Source organism: Scyliorhinus canicula, chromosome 25 (genome assembly GCF_902713615.1).
Source record: "Scyliorhinus canicula chromosome 25, sScyCan1.1, whole genome shotgun sequence".
In the NCBI taxonomy this organism is placed as follows: Eukaryota; Metazoa; Chordata; class Chondrichthyes; order Carcharhiniformes; family Scyliorhinidae; genus Scyliorhinus; species Scyliorhinus canicula.
Window position 1 is genome coordinate 7,472,230 of NC_052170.1, and position 14,708 is coordinate 7,486,937.

The 14,708-nt window shown below is 55.4% G+C and overlaps 1 protein-coding gene across 2 annotated transcripts in view; it reads left to right on the forward strand.

Moving 5' to 3' along the window:
• Window positions 1–14,708, forward strand: part of trip10a (thyroid hormone receptor interactor 10a) — a 130,722-nt gene that overhangs the window by 2,999 nt on the left and 113,015 nt on the right. The gene's annotated exons all lie outside the window — the stretch shown is intronic.

The following is a 14,708-nucleotide window of genomic DNA, read 5'->3' on the forward strand; positions in this document are numbered from 1 at the left end:
CCTCCCTCCCTCACTCCCCTCATTCCTTCCCTCCCTCACTCCCCTCATTCCTCCCTCCCTCACTCCCCTCATTCCTCCCTCCCTCACTCCCCTCATTCCTCCCCCCTCACTCCCCTCATTCCTCACTCCCTCGCTCCCCTCGTTCCTCCCTCCCTCGCTCCCCTCGTTCCTCCCTCCCTCGCTCCCCTCGTTCCTCCCTCCCTCGCTCCCCTCGTTCCTCCCTCCCTCGCTCCCCTCGTTCCTCCCTCCCTCACTCCCCCGTTCCTCCCTCCCTCACTCCCCCCGTTCCTCCCTCCCTCCCTACCCCCCCCGTTCCTCCCTCCCTCACTCCCCCCGTTCCTCCCTCCCTCACTCCCCCCGTTCCTCCCTCCCTCACTCCCCCCGTTCCTCCCTCCCTCACTCCCCCCGTTCCTCCCTCCCTCACTCCCCCGTTCCTCCGCTCCCGCACTCCCCCCTCCCCCCGATCCTCCCTCCCTCACTCCCCCGTTCCTCCTCCCTCACTCCCCCGTTCCTACCTCCCTCACTCCCCCGTTCCTCCTCCCTCCCTCACTCCCCCCGTTCCTCCCTCCCTCACTCCCCCCCCGTTCCTCCCTCCCTCACTCCCCCCGTTCCTCCCTCCCTCACTCCCCCCGTTCCTCCTCCCTCCTCACTCCCCCCGTTCCTCCCTCCCTCACCCCCCCGTTCCTCCCTCCCTCACTCCCCCCGTTCCTCCCTCCCTCACTCTCCCCCCGTTCCTCCCTCCCTCACTCCCCCCGTCCTCCCTCCCTCCCCTCCCTCACTCCCCCCGTTCCTCCCTCCCTCACTCCCCCCGTTCCTCCCTCCCTCACTCCCCCCGTTCCTCCCTCCCTCACTCCCCCCCGTTCCTCCCTCCCTCACTCCCCCCGTTCCTCCCTCCCTCACTCCCCCCGTTCCTCCCTCCCTCACTCCCCCCCCCGTTCCTCCCTCCCTCACTCCCCCCGTTCCTCCCTCCCTCACTCCCCCCCCCCGTTCCCTCCCTCCCTCCTCCCCCCGTTCCTCCCTCCCTCACTCCCCCCGTTCCTCCCTCCCTCACTCCCCCCGTTCCTCCCTCCCTCACTCCCCCCGTTCCTCCCTCCCTCACTCCCCCCGTTCCTCCCCTCCCTCACTCCCCCCGTTCCTCCTCCCTCCCTCACTCCCCCCGTTCCTCCCTCCCTCACTCCCCTCCGTTCCTTCCCTCCCTCACTCCCCCCGTTCCTCCCCCCTCACTCCCCCCGTTCCTCCCTCCCTCACTCCCCCCTTCCTCCCTCCCTCCACTCCCCCCTTCCTCCCTCCCTCACTCCCCCCCGTTCCTCCCTCCCTCACTCCCCCCCGTTCCTCCCTCCCTCACTCCCCCCCCCGTCCTCCCTCCCTCACTCCCCCCCGTTCCTCCCTCCCTCACTCCCCCCGTTCCTCCCTCCCTCACTCCCCCCGTTCCTCCCTCCCTCACTCCCCCCGTTCCTCCCTCCCTCACTCCCCCCCGTTCCTCCCTCCCTCACTCCCCCCCGTTCCTCCCTCCCTCACTCCCCCCCTCCCACTCCCCCCCTCCTCCCTCCCTCCTCCCCCCCTTCCTCCCCCCCCCCCCCCCTCCCTCCCCCCCGCTCCCCTCCCCTCCTCTCCCTCACTCCCCCCCGTTCCTCCCCCCCCCCCCCCTCCCCCCCCCCTCCTCCCTCCCCTCCCCGTCTCCCCTCCCCCCCTTCCTCCCTCCCCCCCGTCCTCCCCCCCCCCTCCCCCCTCCCCCCCGTTCCCCCTCCCCCCCTCCGTTCCCCCCCTCCCCTTCCTCCTCCCCCCCGTCCTCCCTCCCCCCCCCTCCCTCCCCCCCGTCCCCCTCCCCCCCCCTCGCCCCCCCCCCCCTTCCTCCCTCCCCCCCGTCCTCCCTCCCCCCCCCCCTCCCCCTTCCCCCTCCCCCCCCTCCCCCCCCTCCTCCCCTCCCCCCCGTCCTCCTCCCCTCCCCCCCCCTTCCCTCCCCCCTCCCCCCCCCCGTTCCTCCCTCCCCCCCCCCCGTTCCTCCCTCCCCCCCCCCCGTTCCTCCCTCCCCCCCCGTTCCTCCCTCCCCCCCGTTCCTCCCTCCCCCCCCCCCCGTTCCTCCCTCCCCCCCCCGTTCCTCCCTCCCCCCCCCCCCCCCCGTTCCTCCCTCCCCCCCCCCCGTCCTCCCTCCCCCCCCCGTTCCTCCCTCCCCCCCCGTCCTCCCTCCCCCCCCGTTCCTCCCTCCCCCCCCCGTTCCTTCCCTCCCCCCCCCCCCGTTCCTCCCTCCCCCCCCCCCGTTCCTCCCTCCCCCCCCCGTTCCTCCCTCCCCCCCCCCGTTCCTCCCTCCCCCCCCCGTTCCTCCCTCCCCCTCCCCCCCCCCCGTTCCTCCCTCCTCCCCCCCGTTCCTCCCTCCTCCCCCCCGTTCCTCCCTCCTCCCCCCCGTTCCTCCCTCCTCCCCCCCGTTCCTCCCTCCCCCCCCCCGTTCCTCCCTCCCCCCCCCCGTTCCTCCCTCCCCCCCCCCCCCGTTCCTCCCTCCCCCCCCGTTCCTCCCTCCCCCCCCCCCCGTTCCTCCCTCCCCCCCCCGTTCCTCCCTCCCCCCCCCGTTCCTCCCTCCCCCCCCGTTCCTCCCTCCCCCCCCGTTCCGTTCCTCCCTCCCCCCCCGTTCCTCCCTCCTCCCCGTTCCTCCCTCCCTCCCTCCCCATCTTCCTCCCTCCCTCCCTCCCCATCGTCCTCCCTCCCTCCCTCCCTCCCCATCTTCCTCCCTCCCTCCTCCCCCCCATCTTCCTCCCTCCCTCCCCCCCATCTTCCTCCCTCCCTCCCCCCCATCTTCCTCCCTCCCCTCCCTCCCTCCCCCCCCATCTTCCTCCCTCCCTCCCTCCCCCCCCCATCTTCCTCCCTCCCTCCCCCCCCATCTTCCTCCCTCCCCCCCCCCATCTTCCTCCCTCCCTCCCTCCCATCTTCCTCCCTCCCCATCTTCCTCCCTCCCATCTTCCTCCCTCCCCATCTTCCTCCCTCCCTCCCCATCTTCCTCCCTCCCTCCCTCCCTCCCCATCTTCCTCCCTCCCTCCCCATCTTCCTCCCTCCCTCCCCATCTTCCTCCCTCCCTCCCTCCCTCCCTCCCTCCCCATCTTCCTCCCTCCCTCCCTCCCTCCCCATCTCCCTCCCTCCCTCCCTCCCTCCCCATCTCCCTCCCTCCCTCCCTCCCTCCCCATCTCCCTCCCTCCCTCCCTCCCTCCCATTTCCTCCCTCCCTCCCTCCCCCCCATCTTCCTCCCTCCCTCCCTCCCCATCTTCCTCCCCTCCCTCCTCCCCCCATCTTCCTCCCTCCCTCCCCATCTTCCTCCCTCCCTCCCTCCCCATCTTCCTCCCTCCCTCCCTCCCCATCTTCCTCCTCCCTCCCTCCCCATCTTCTCCCTCCCTCCCTCCCCATCTTCCTCCCTCCCTCCCTCCCCATCCTTCCTCCCTCCCTCCCATCCTTCCTCCCTCCCTCCCCATCTTCCTCCCTCCCTCCCCATCTTCCTCCCTCCCTCCCCATCTTCCTCCCTCCCTCCCCATCTTCCTCCCTCCCTCCCTCCCCATCTTCCTCCCTCCCTCCCTCCCCATCTTCCTCCCTCCCTCCCTCCCCATCTTCCTCCCTCCCTCCCCATCTTCCTCCCTCCCTCCCTCTCCATCTTCCTCCCTCCCTCTCTCCCTCCCGATCTTCCTCCCTCCCTCCCTCCCTCCCCATCTTCCTCCCTCCCTCCCTCCCTCCCTCCCCATCTTCCTCCCTCCCTCCCTCCCTCCCTCCCCATCTTCCTCCCTCCCTCCCTCCCCATCTTCCTCCCTCCCTCCCTCCCTCCCCATCTTCCTCCCTCCCTCCCTCCCCATCTTCCTCCCTCCCTCCCTCCCCATCTTCCTCCCTCCCTCCCTCCCTCCCTATCTTCCTCCCTCCCTCCCTATCTTCCTCCCCATCTTCCTCCCTCCCCATCTTCCTCCCTCCCCATCTTCCTCCCTCCCCATCTTCCTCCCTCCCTCCCTCCCCATCTTCCTCCCTCCCCATCTTCCTCCCTCCCTCCCTCCCCATCTTCCTCCCTCCCTCCCTCCCTCCCTCCCTCCCCATCTTCCTCCCTCCCCATCTTCCTCCCTCCCTCCCTCCCCATCTTCCTCCCTCCCTCCCTCCCTCCCTCCCCATCTTCCTCCCTCCCTCCCTATCTTCCTCCCTCCCTCCCTCCCTCCCCATCTTCCTCCCCTCCCTCCCTATCTTCCTCCCTCCCTCCCTCCCTCCCCATCTTCCTCCCTCCCTCCCTCCCTCCCTCCCCATCTTCCTCCCTCCCTCCCTCCCCATCTTCCTCCCTCCCTCCCCATCTTCCTCCCTCCCTCCCTCCCCATCTTCCTCCCTCCTCCCCATCTTCCTCCCTCCCTCCCCATCTTCCTCCCATCCCTCCCCCTCCCCATCTTCCTCCCTCCCATCTTCCTCCCTCCCCCCTCCCCATCTTCCTCCCTCCCTCCCATCTTCCTCCCTCCCTCCCTCCCCTCATTCCTCCCTCCCTCCCTCCCCTCATTCCTCCCTCCCCTCATTCCTCACTCCCCTCATTCCTCACTCCCCTCATTCCTCACTCCCCGCATTCCTCACTCACTCCCCGCATTCCTCACTCACTCCCCTCATTCCTCACTCTCTCCCCTCATTCCTCACTCTCTCCCCTCATTCCTCACTCTCTCCCCTCATTCCTCACTCACTCCCCTCATTCCTCACTCACTCCCCTCATTCCTCACTCCCCTCCCCTCATTCCTCACTCACTCCCCTCATTCCTCACTCACTCCCCTCATTCCTCACTCACTCCCCTCATTCCTCACTCACTCCCCTCATTCCTCACTCACTCCCCTCATTCCTCACTCACTCCCCTCATTCCTCACTCACTCCCCTCATTCCTCCCTCACTCCCCTCATTCCTCACTCACTCCCCTCATTCCTCACTCACTCCCCTCATTCCTCACTCACTCCCCTCATTCCTCACTCACTCCCCTCATTCCTCACTCACTCCCCTCATTCCTCACTCACTCCCCTCATTCCTCACTCACTCCCCTCATTCCTCACTCCCTCCCCTCATTCCTCACTCACTCCCCTCATTCCTCACTCACTCCCCTCATTCCTCACTCACTCCCCTCATTCCTCACTCACTCCCCTCATTCCTCACTCACTCCCCTCATTCCTCACTCACTCCCCTCATTCCTCACTCACTCCCCTCATTCCTCACTCACTCCCCTCATTCCTCACTCACTCCCCTCATTCCTCACTCACTCCCCTCATTCCTCACTCACTCCCCTCATTCCTCACCAACCCAGTATTATTTTTCTGTCGAAGTGCTTTGAAAGCTTTCCTGTTGCATCGACGCTTTGCAGTATGCGTGGGGAAACTAAAAATATTTGCAATGGCTGAGTTTGGACCGTTTTATTTTTTGTGGGTGAGGCAGGGAGAGGGACTTGGACTTTCCTGGTGTGTTTAAGGAGCGAGAACCATGAAGGTGTTTTGGGTGTGGGATTGGGCTTTGATCCTCCGCGGTGTGAATTGGAGGCGGACAGAGCAGTGATCTGAGAGAAGGAGCCCCCCCCCCCCCCCCCCGGCACACCTCCTCTCTCTCTCTCTCTCTCTCTCCCTCCCCCCCCCCCGGCACACCTCCAGCTACCCTGTAAACAAACCAGCCATTTAGCAATCTGACCTATTCTTTTATTTGGGTGTGTGCTCTGAATCGGAGATGCCTGCAATTGTTTCCCGAGGACCGCAGCAGCAAAAGATGCCGCTCGGCCCATCGTGTCTGTTGCAGGCGTTTCCGATACTTAATCCAATAAGTACACCCCCCCCCCCCCCCCCCCCCCCCCCCCTTCCCCAGAGCCCTGCTCAAGACCAGCCCCCATCCTGCAACCTTAAGGAGTTCTCTGTTGGACATGGGGGTGGGGGGGTTAAATATCTCTGCGGTAGGCTTTAAGAGTGTCTTCACGTGTCTGTTTGCTTGTTCCTTTGTCCAAAGGCCGAAAGGAATATATGTTCCATAGTCATTTGCAAGCATCCCATAGGATCTACAAAAACACCTAACTTTCTTTTATTAATTTGTAGGATGTGGGCGTTGCGGGCTAGGTCAGCACTTGTTGCCCATCCCTAATTGGCCCTTGAGACGGTGGTGGTGGTGAGCCGCCTTAAATCACTGCAGTCCCTGTGGTGTAGGTACACCCACAGTGCTGTTAGGGAAAGACTTCCAAGGTGTTGACCCAGCCACAGTGAGGGAACGGCCGATTATATTTCCAAGTTGGGATGGTGTGTGGTCTGGAGGGAATCATGTAGGTGGTGGGTGTTCCCACGCATCTGCTGCCCTTGTCCTCCCGGATGATAGAGGTTGTGGGCTTGGAAGGTGTAGTCAAAGAGGCTTTGGCAAGTTTTGCAGTGTATCTTGTGCATGGAACACATGGCTGCCGCTGTACATCAGTGATGGAGGGGGGTGAATGTTTGTGGTTGGGTTGCCAATCAAGAGGGGGCTGCTTTGTGCTGGATGGTGTTGAGCTTTTTGTGTGTTGTTGGAGCTGCATTCATCCAGGCAACTGGAGGGTATTCCATCACACTCCTGACTTGTGCCTTGCAGATGGACAGGCTTTCCAGAGTCAGGAGGTGAGTTACTCACAGAATTCCCAGCCTCTGACTTTTGTAGTTGCAATATTTATATGGATAGTTCAACTTCTGGTTAATAACCCCAGGTTACTGATGGTGGGGGATTTGACGATGGTAGTAGCATTGAATCTTGTAGGGAGATGGTTAGACTCTCTCTCGTTGACAATAGTCATCGCTGGGCAGTTATGTAGCACAAATGTTCCTTGCCCAGGCCTGAATGCTGGTCTATGTTTGTGTTTCTGTTCCACCCTCTCCCATCATTTTCATCAACTCTATTAACATAGAGCGGGCAGCACGGTAGCATGGTGGTTAGCATAAATGCTTCACAGCTCCAGGGTCCCAGGTTCGATTCCCGGCTGGGTCACTGTCTGTGTGGAGTCTGCACGTCCTCCCCCTGTGTGCGTGGGTTTCCTCCGGGTGCTCCGGTTTCCTCCCACAGTCCAAAGATGTGCGGGTTAGGTGGATTGGCCATGCTAAATTGCCCGTAGTGTCCTAATAAAAGTAAGGCTAATGGGGGGGGCTGTTGGGTTACGGGTATAGGGTGGATACGTGGGTTTGAGTAGGGTGATCATGGCTCAGCACAACATTGAGGGCCGAAGGGCCTGTTCTGTGCTGTACTGTTCTATGTTCTATGTTCTATATTCTTGAATCTCTCCCAAGCCTATCTAACATCTCCTTAAATGCATTTGTGCTATTTTTCTCAACTATTTTTTGTCGTGGCAAGTTCCTCATTCTCGCCATTCTCTGGATAAAGAGGGTTTTCCTGAATGCCCTGTCAAATTGCTACAGACTATCTTATGTCTGCGTCCGCTAGTTTTACACCCTCCTCCCCCACAAGTGCAACAATCTGCTTTGTGTCTACCCTATCAAATGGTACCATTTTAAAGACCTGTAATGAATCATCCTTCAGTCTTCTCTTTCTAGTTAAATGAACCCTAGCCTATGTAATCTCTCCTATTAACTCAGTTCTAGCATCATTCTAGAATATGTTTTTTGACCTATCAAATGTTTGTCTATCCTTTGTATAATGAGGATCAGAATTGTTCACAACGCTCGAATGTGGTCTGACCTAAGTTCTGTACACGTTTAATATAATGCTCCACTTTTCAACTCTTTCTCCCTCTCCAAATGAACCCGAGTGGTTTATTTTTAATGATTATCAACCTGTATTCCTACTATGAGTATCTTCTGTCCCATTACCCCCAGACCATAGAATTCCTACATTGCAGAAGGATACCATTTGACCCGTCAATCTGCATCGACCCTCTGAAAGAGCACACGACCCAGGCCCACTCCCACCTTATCCCCTGAGGCTGCACCTACCTGGATACTTTAAAAAAAATAAATTCAGAGTAGCCAATTATTTTTTTTCCAATTAAGGGGCAATTTAGCATCACCAATCCACCTAGCCTGCACATCGTTTTGGGTTGTGGGAGTGAGACCCACGCAGAAATGGGGAGAATGTGTAAACTCCACACGGACAGTGACCCGGGGCCGGGATCGAACCCGGGTCCTCGGTGCTGTGAGGCAGCAGTGCTAACCACTATGCCAGCCATTCCTCTATCTCATTTCACTGCTTATTATCTAAAGTATCTGACCACCTTACATTTCGGTCAGAAAAATATCACATCACATCATGTCAAAATTCACTTATACTACACCCCTGTTCTTCAGCTTTGACAGTGGTTTTCTGTATTCTGCCGCAGTTCTCCTCCGTAATAACTATTGCCCTCAATTTGGCATCGTCCACAATTTTTATTGAAATGTTGCTCCAGCATCCAAAACATTGTAAATGGTGACAGCCCCAGTACTGATCCTTGTGGAACGCCGCTTCCCACCTTTCATCTGTGTGAGTAACCACCTTTAATCCCTACTTCTGTCACCCAGTTCCTGACTCCGCATGTTCTCACAAGGTGGGGAAAGGGTTAAAGGGGAATGGGATGTGGTGAAAGATGCCGGCTACAGACCAGATTCCTGCCACTGGGGGTCGGTGGTTACGAGTAGAAGCTGCGAAGTTGGAAAGGTTGTTGAGGTCCGATAGGACAAGACCTGAAGGAATTTGAGAATGGACAGCTAACAGATCATTAAGTACATGGGAATAAAAGAAAATACATAATAGGGCAACACAAGATATACAATGTAACTACATAAGCATTGGCATCGGGTGAAGCATACAGGGTGTGGTGTTAATGAGGTCAGTATATAAGAGGGTCATTTAGGAGTTTTCAGCGAGCCAAGCATACAGCCAGGTCACGTCAGGCTGATTTGGTGTTAAACCATCATCACTGCAGATTTGGGACTCCTGTTGCATTGACATAGTTTCAAGTTCCTCAGTGGCTGAGACAGATGGATCAGAAATGTTCCAGCTTTGGTAGCCCAGTGCATGCTGAACATTCACAGCGAGTGTGACTGTGAGTCTGTTTCAATGGAATGCAATGTCTGGGTTAGGGCAAACCAATCTGACAGGGAGCTTATTCCTGATTGTTGCTCAGTGAGTCCTCCAATTTCAGCGATGCAGATATTGGATGAGGACAGAATTGGTTTTGCATGTAATGACTTGCATGGTTAGTTAGCTGTCGGAAATAACTTGCATCTATGTAGCATCTTTTTATGACCTAATTGTCTTAAAACTTCTGCAGCTGATGAAGTACTTTCAAAGTGCAGTCAGGGTTGTAATGTAGGAAATATGGCAGCCAATTTGTGCACAGCAAGCTCCCACAAACAGCAATGTGATCATGACCAGATCATCTTATTTTTAACAATGTTGGCTGAGGGATGAATGTTGACCAGGACACTGGGGCACAGGAAACCACATCGAAGGGCCTGGAGATGGAATAGTATACCTGGATTCCTCGCCTTCGGGAAAGGAGAGAGAGAGAGAGGGTGGGATGGGGTCAGTGTTCTGAGGGAGGGGAAGGGGTGCGGAAGGAGGCAAAACACAACCAGCTGCAACAAAGACAAATGTGCAAAGAGAAATTGAGTGATCCCGGTTAACGAATTGCAAAGTGCCTTGAATGGAGAAGCTCCCTTGATTAGTTTGTAGGTGTCCGATCTTTAATAGAACACACAGCACGCCAAATCATTAAGTTAAGCTGCAGTGAACGACCGGGTCAATTTCAAATGTCTACATTCAGTGCAGCAGTCCAGTAACTTCTAAGACAAAGGACGCCTGATTTTTATTGAGCAGGGGTATCAAGAGGAAGTGGGCAGAGACGAGTACATGGAGCGGAGCTGAAGACCAGTCACGGTCTGGCAAGAGCAGGTTCAAGAGGCTGAACCACCAGCTCCTATCTCGAGGACTGCTGATTCCTTGAAATCTTTGATCACTTAAAATAAATGTAATTTAGATGACCTGCTCCTCTACGCCTCAAGCCCCCTAGCCAGCACAGAGGGAATAATGGAACTCCTAAGGGAGGTTGGCTCCTTCTCAGGTTACAAACTTAACCTGAGCTAGAGCAAAATCTTCCCCATGAACCCCCTGGGAGGCGGGGTGACAACAAATTAATCATGACAGATCCAAAGGAGCGTACTACAGAGACAAAAGTATATCTGGGGTCTGGTCCTCCTGAATCTCATATTCTATCACTTGGCACGTACCGCAAAAAGAGTATGGGGCTGGGTCAAAGAGCCAGGAGCAGAGTGGGTAAAAATGGAGGAGAGCTCCTGTACATGGACATTCCTCCAGGCACTAGCCATGACTCCACTCCCCCAACCAGGTACTTGAAAAGCCCATTGCTAGTGGCTACACTGAGAACAGGGAACCAACATAGACACCACTTTTGATCTGGTCACAATGTCCACCATAGCCCCCATCTGCAAGAGCCATAAATTGACCCCCGCGACAATGGACACTTCCTTTACAAGGTGGAGACAGGACAAAGGGGTACTGACGGTAGGGGACCTCAACATAGATGATAGAGTGGTGACCCTGGAGGACCTCATGGACAGGCCCCAGCTCCTGAAAGGGAATGAGCACCGGTACACAGATCAGGAACTTCCGCCACATGGAGACAGCACTATTCCCCAGCTACCAGTATACTCCCTACTGGACATACTTCTGACCACAGCAAGCTAGGGGATGGAGTAATTGCGCGGACATGTATAGACAACGATTGGAGGAGGTTCGGTCACTGTTGGATGAGACACGGGAAGGGTGGGAGGAAGAGTCAGGCATAGAGATAGGGGGAGGACTCCGGAACGAAGCGCTGCGCAGGGTGAACTCCACCTCCTCGTGCACAGGGCTGAGCCTAACTCAGCTAAAGCTAGTGAACAGGGCTGTGCTTAATCGGAACACGCATGAGTGGGTTCTTCCCGGAGGTGAAGGATAAATGTCAACAGTCCAGGGAGGTCCGGCTGATCACACCCACATGTTCTGGTCATGCCCCAGACTTGTCGGGTACCGGGCACCTTTTTCGAGGCCAGGTCCAAGGTTGTGAGGGTGGAGCCATGCTCGCCAGTGGCTCCTGGTATCTGCTCTCAAAATGGACAATGGAAGGAGAAAATAAAGGCTGGGTGGGGGGCGGAGAGAGGAGGGGGAGAAAGAAGGGAGACCATCAAGCAAAATTGAAGGCAAGCAGGGCAGAGGAACTAGAACGGACAAATGGTGAGGACACATGGGTGCAACAACAATGTGGATGCCAACAAGTGAAGCACTTTGGAAACATGTTTATCCTGATGTGTGGAATGCTTCTCATCAGCAAGTAATCTTCCTGTCGTGTTATTCCATTTAATTTCATACCAAGTATTTGCTCAGGGTAAGCATTTTTGCTGTGCCTGACTTCATTAAGTGTGGGGTAATGAATTTGCAGTGTACAAAAAGAAACTTGCATTTATATTGCATATTTTAAATCCTTGGGATGACTTGATTCCTCTTCACGTGCAGTCACTGTTGACGGCAAGTCTGCAGCCAGCCTGGACACAATATCTCACCCACAGCAATGCGATACATGACTGGATACTCTGTTTTGGTGGTGATTGAGGGACGAGAAATGGTCTGGACACTGGGCAAACTCTCCTGGTCCTTTTGTGCTCTTTCGCATTCACATGAGCACCCTGGGCTAACAACCCCTCCCACAGGGCTGTGCTCCCATAACATGGCACAGGAAGGGTACCAGCTCGGGATATGTCCTTTAGACTTGGCGATGAGCCACTGAACCAAGACTGACACTTAGACTCTGCGTGTACTTGACCCAGGTTTCTCACGGGGAGAATCTTGTTCTGGGCTCAGAAATGTTCGTGTCCGTCAACTCAATCTCTACCACTGACGTGACACTCATTTAGCATGTTGTCACTCTTGTGAAGTTTATTTGCTGACAATTTCACTGCAGTGATGCCTCTCCGGTTACTGAAGCCAGTGTGTATGGAAGAAATGCATGATATCTGCCCTTTTTTTTTTGCTATTCCAGTTCGTCTCCCAAACTCCCTCCTGACCTAAACTTCCAAGAATAGTTCCCCAGTTGGCCGGTGCCATCCAGTACCGCATTCAACTCCCCATTGTTCACCTGGGCCCAGCTCGTTAATTACACAGTTGGACTGTTTGGAGATATCGCAGCCAAGCCCAATGTTTGCCTCGGCCAAGAATCTACACGCGTAGGAGTTGCTGGATGGTTTCAGAGAAAACAAGGAATGCTGGCTGATTTTTACGCTCCCCTCCTCGCCTTCATGTAGCCCACGCAATCGTGGAAACCTTATGCCATTGTAGCCCGAGGTCAACTCATTTGGCATCCATTAGGAATTATGTAGGAATGGGAGGAGGCCAACAAGTTTCCTGGAGCCCGTCCTGCCATTCACCCAGAATTCAGCCAAGAACGTGCCCGCTTTGTACAACTCCTAAACCATGTTGGGCAGTGTATTTACCAGATTAGCCCCTCCTCCTGTCCATCTGTGTTTCTGGAAGCATTCATGATTATTGCAGCAAGTTGTCAGGTATTTCCAGCTTATTTTTAATGGACATAACAATGATTGTGCTGCCCGCTGAATACAGTGCTCGAGGTAACTATTTTTGCTTGACCTGAACATGCTGCTTGCCGTAGTACTCTCCTGGAAGAGTGGAAAGTTCGAGAGGATGTGAAAGGGGAACATTCTTGTGTTTTAGGGGCATGAGGCCCAGCCAGGTACTCTCTGCTTGTTCTGTACTCTGAGTAAGAGAAAATTGGGAGAGATCAAAGTCTCATTGAAGAATATGGCCGGATTTCCATAGAGTTTGCAATGAGGGAGTGTTTACAGAGCAGAAAGCCATTGTTTATGCTCCACGCGTGCTTTCCTCCATCTCTTTTCATCTCATCCCATCAGCATATCCTCCTATTTCTTTCTCCCTCACGTGTTTATTAAGCTCTCCCCGTGTGCATTGATGCTGTTCACCTCAACTACATCATGTTGCAGCGAGCTCCACACTCCAGGGACAAGGATTTCTCCTGGATATCCTATGAAAAATGAAAATCGCTTATTGTCACGAGTAGGCTTCAATGAAGTTACTGTGAAAAGCCCCTAGTCGCCACATTCCGGCGCCTGTCCGGGGAGGCTGGTACGGGAATCGAACCGTGCTGTTGGTCTGCTTTAAAAGCCAGCGATTTAGCCCAGTGAGCTAAAGCAGCCCCTGTGAGCTAAACCAGCCCCTGGATTGGATTCATTAGTGACCACCTCTTATTTATTGCCTCTAATTCTGTTCTTCCCCCACAAGTTAGGTGGATTGGCCCTTCGTTATGGGCCAGGGTTTAGAAAACTCCAAAGTACATCATGGAGTTCACCTGACCTACAACTGTTTATAGATTTTGGTTATGAAGAACACAAGGCCTGCCTTTCAGGTGTTATTTAACAGAGGACTTAAGCACTTTTAAACAAAACAAAGTTTATTCTACGAATTCAGTTAGCATTTCTATAAACACACACAGTAAGCAACTTTTATCAACTACAAACATAAATACCCCACACAGCTACAGTACTCTATATATAACCCTGAATAAGTTTCCCTTAGCTGTTTCAACTTATTAGCGACATCCCATTAACCAGAAAACCCTTTTACCAAAACAGCAGGTTTGAATTCTTTCCAGAAAACAGTTGTCAATTTAAAATTATCAAGTGATCTGGGGACACCCTTTAAATGCAGAGAGAAGGACAACAAGGTTTCTCTATCTGAATCCAGCTTCCAAATGTGTAAACAAAAGTAAAACTCAGAGCCACAGCCAGCTCCCAGCTCAAAAATTAAACTTAAAAACCCAGAGCCACAGCCCAGCTCCACCCCCATAATGACATCACTGAAGCCATTTGATAATGCAAAGCATTTCTTAAAGGGACACTTCCATGATACCTTGGTATCCAAAGATGTGCAGCCTAGGTGGGCTACGAGGGTGGGTGCTAGGTGGGCTACGAGGGTGGGTGCTAGGTGGGCTACGAGGGTGGGTGCTAGGTGGGCTACGAGGGTGGGTGCTAGGTGGGCTACGAGGGTGGGTGCTAGGTGGGTTACGAGGGTGGATCCTAGGTGGGTTACGAGGGTGGATCCTAGGTGGGTTACGAGGGTGGATCAAGGTAAGATGCTCTTTCGGCAGGTCGGTGCAGGTGGGCCAAATGGTTGTCTTTTTACACTGTAGGGATTCTGTGGATTCTAAGTGGAATTACCTTCTTTGCGTCCATCTTATCGGACTTGCATAATTTTAAAGACCTCTGTTTGGTTAGATCACCCCTTGGTCTCTCTTCTGGAAATGAGCCCAACCTGTTCAATCTTTGTGATGGCCGTGATGTTTTGGTTTGTAAAAGTCCATTCTGTCAAATTCAAAGTGTTTGGGGGGTGGGGGGGTGGGTGGGGGGGGGGGGGGGGGGGGGGGGTCCCTTTGCCCTTAATTACTTGGGGACATTAGATCTTATATTCATTAGGGGGAGGGCTTTGTGGTGCACTTTGAAGAGGTACATTTTTCTCAGTTTTGCTTAACTTTCCACGATGTGATCCAGTTGCAAGGTTCCTTATCGTTTCTCCATATGTCTGCTCCTCCTTGGATCACGAGGCCTGTCAATGCTGTCAGTCCTCTCGCCCGCAGGAACATCCTGTCCCTGCACTTTCTGCCAAATCCATTGTTCTGAGATTAACAACGAACATTGGAGCCTGTAAACTGAGGCTAG